A 3,490-nucleotide genomic window follows, 5' to 3' on the forward strand; every position below is an offset into this window, starting at 1 on the left:
TTTCATTAACTAGTAGTAGGATTTTTCTTTGTTCTCGGATTGGTCAAGATCTTGGAGAAAGAAAGGATGTTGACCGAAGTCTGTAGTGTGGAAAAATGTTCTTCAAAATTTTACGATCTTAAAATTTATGGGAAAACTCACGTGCAGTGCGTTAAGAAGGCGCACGTGCATCGTCGCCGCGAGACCACCTACCCCTAAACGTCGCGTACCTCTTTTTAGATTTTATGATCATTTTATGATTTTATGACAGACTCGTGAGAATCGTCCGCGACATGACCGTTAAAAAGTATCTTACGCTTCTAATAACATATTTATTATTAATTTAGCCGCAATGTCCTAGAGGCACAGACTCGGTGTCTTTTGATCCCGCCACTCGTGCACGCGTACCGATTTTTAGTTTATCTCGGAGCGATATTTACGAGGAGATACTGGATTTTTCGTTTTAGTTTTTAGTGTGGAAAAAAAGAAATGTTTAGTCTTCTGTAGACTATAACGCTCCACTTGTGCGTTATTCGCAGCTATCTTTTTTATTTCAACAAATTCCAAATCTCCATAAAAGAAAAAAGTAGTGGGAGTCCGCTGGATGTAACAATCACATAACGCATGCTTTAATATTTTATTTATCTTCTTTGTATTTTTATTTTTAGATTTAATTTGACCAGTCATGTGGTCTATTTTTTGTGTGTAATCTGTACTATCGCAGTCTATAAAGACGTAATTTTCATTTTTCAAGCGTTTTAAATTGTTTAATGCTTCTTCATAACTATTTATTAAAAGATTAAAAAATCAAGATATTACATGAGGCAATGTGGAAGATATAGAGGAAAGGACCCTTATTATGAGATACCGAGTTCATTTTGGATAAATGCTAGAAGTCTATAGGCAGAATTTAAAAAAAATAATTGGTTATTTATTTTGCATAAATATCGTTTATTAGTTTAACAAAAACGTCATTATTTCATATTAGGCGCCTATCTCATAATAGAGGGCTTTCCTCTAATATTCTTTCGGTTAGTACCCAGATAGCACAGAATATTTATGATACTTTACAATTCATAATACTTTACCAACTTGTCCTTTAATGAAAATAGGACATGTTATCCACTTCCTATCTGTGTCTTTCTTTAACCTTACAATTTCATGAAATTGATTACATTTTTTAGTTGTGTAAAATAGCGGTGATAAATAGGGAGTTTTCAAATCATTGGTATTTTCATCGAAAAATATCCATTGGCTTGGTACACAATCAACTGATTGACTATTACTAAATTGAACTAATGTGAAATCTTTCATACTTGCGGTGTTAAAATATCATCTAATATAATTTGTTTTTAAATTCATTTAAATGAAGTTGAATAGTTAATAGCTAACATCATACGATTTTCTTTTTGTCTTTTCATTTTTTTCTATAAATTATATCTAATTTTAATCAATAAAATATAAATAAAATGGATAATCGTTTAACAAAAACATACGAGCGAAAAAAAAATATAAATACATAAAAGCAGCTGTTAATAAAGATATGCATATTTTACAGAATAATCTAAATATTTATAACTAGCTTTAATTAATTTCACACGATACTTCTCACATGATATTTTCCTTTGTAGTACAATATAAGCATTTTAAATATAATGAAAAACTTATGAAGAATATAAAAGGAAAAGAAATAAATAAAAATTAAAAATATTATTTTAATGAATTATTACAAAGTGATAACATAGTTCAACAAGAAAATATATATGAAGAACGTGATAGCGATAATATTATAGTTCATCATGAAAATATTCATGAAAATATACATGAGAGCAGCGATACCATTATAGTTCATCATGAAAATATACAATACCTGAAAGCAATGGTAACTATTTATAAGATTTTAAATATAAACTTGTGTATGTATTATAACTAATTTAGTAATTTGTAATGGTATCGACAGTAATGCGTTATTTGCCAATTCTAAATACATTTATGTAATGCGTGGTCAATGGGTAGTAACATTAGTGGAATAAGAAGTAGGTATAGTAATCGATCAATCATAGTTGATTATCCTCTTCACATTCGACTATGATTGGTTGATTTCTATTCCTACTCTTTAATCTACTATTGCTACTGTCCATTGTAGACCACGCATAATGCAAATAGGAATCTGAATTGATGTCAATCAATTCAGATCAAGATAATCAATTGTCATTCATAAAAAGTGAAACTTTTTGTACATAAATATCATATAAAATATTATGTTTTATAGAGGAAGGAAATAAGAGTGTAAATTCTAACAAAAAATTTAGTGAAATATATAAAGACATAAATTATAACAAAACTACAGCAAATGAATATAGGAAAAATAAATGTAATGAAATTAATGTTAATAGAGATTATAAAGAAAAAGATACGAATGACATTTATAAGTGGGCTATAAAATGTAACATAAATCAAAATAATCTAGAAGAATTGTTAAACATATTACGCCGTAATTCTTACTCAAACTTGCCAAAATGTGCAAAAACATTTTTATTTACCAATAAAGCTTCATATAATATTCGAGTAATGTACAGAATAGATAAAACAGCTGGCAAATTTGTATATTTTAGAATAAAAAAATAGCTTGATCAATATTTTGTTTCAAATTTATATATCTCATCAGATATATTATTACAATTTAATGTTGACGGAATGACATTGTTTTATTCTAGTTCAAAACAATTTTGGTCAATTCTGTGTCAAATTATTTGTGAGTCATTTGTATAATCCGTTTTGCATAGCAATTTATAACGGAAATAGTAAACCTATAGATAATCATAATTTTTTAAAAGTATTTATACAAGAAATTAATTAATTAATGTCAAAAAAATTAATAATTAAAGGAAAAGAGTTTACATTAAAAATTCATAGTTTTATTTGCAATACACCAGCTCGAAATTTTTTTTATTATAATTAATTGTACATAGAGAATATGCTTGCAAAAGATGTGAAGTTTATGGCATTAGTATTTTAGGAAAAAAAAATTATAGAAAAATAGTATATCTATGTGATATATCTTGTAAGAAGAGAATTGATCAATCGTTCCGTTATCAGCAACAATTATGTCATCATACTGTACAATCATCGTTACTTTCTATTGAGCCACCAATAGATATGCTAAGAATGTTTCCTCTTGAATACATGCATTTAGCTTGCTTGGATATAATGAAAAAATTGTATCTAGATATATGGTATTTTGGTCATAGCGATAAAAAATTGAAACCATCCTATTGACGCAAATTAAATAAAAGAATTCAATGTTTAACACAATGGACACCATGTGAATTCCAATGCAAACCGCGTAAACCAGTTGCTCAATTGAAAGCATCTGAATAAGATTAATTTTATTGTGTGTTGGTCCCGTGTTATTTAAGAAAATTTCTTAGTATTCAAATGTATAAATATTATTGTTTACTCCACATTGCTTTTATGTAGCCCACATTTTATTCAATCATATAATAATAAA

At 27.7% G+C, this 3,490-nt stretch overlaps 1 pseudogene; it reads left to right on the top strand.

Annotated features, from left to right (window-relative positions):
* Window positions 1–1,987: 1,987 nt before the first annotated feature.
* Window positions 1,988–3,258, top strand: LOC108755572 (annotated as a pseudogene).
* Window positions 3,259–3,490: the final 232 nt, after the last annotated feature.

This window comes from Trachymyrmex septentrionalis, unplaced genomic scaffold (genome assembly GCF_001594115.1).
Source record: "Trachymyrmex septentrionalis isolate Tsep2-gDNA-1 unplaced genomic scaffold, Tsep1.0 scaffold89, whole genome shotgun sequence".
In the NCBI taxonomy this organism is placed as follows: domain Eukaryota; kingdom Metazoa; phylum Arthropoda; class Insecta; order Hymenoptera; family Formicidae; genus Trachymyrmex; species Trachymyrmex septentrionalis.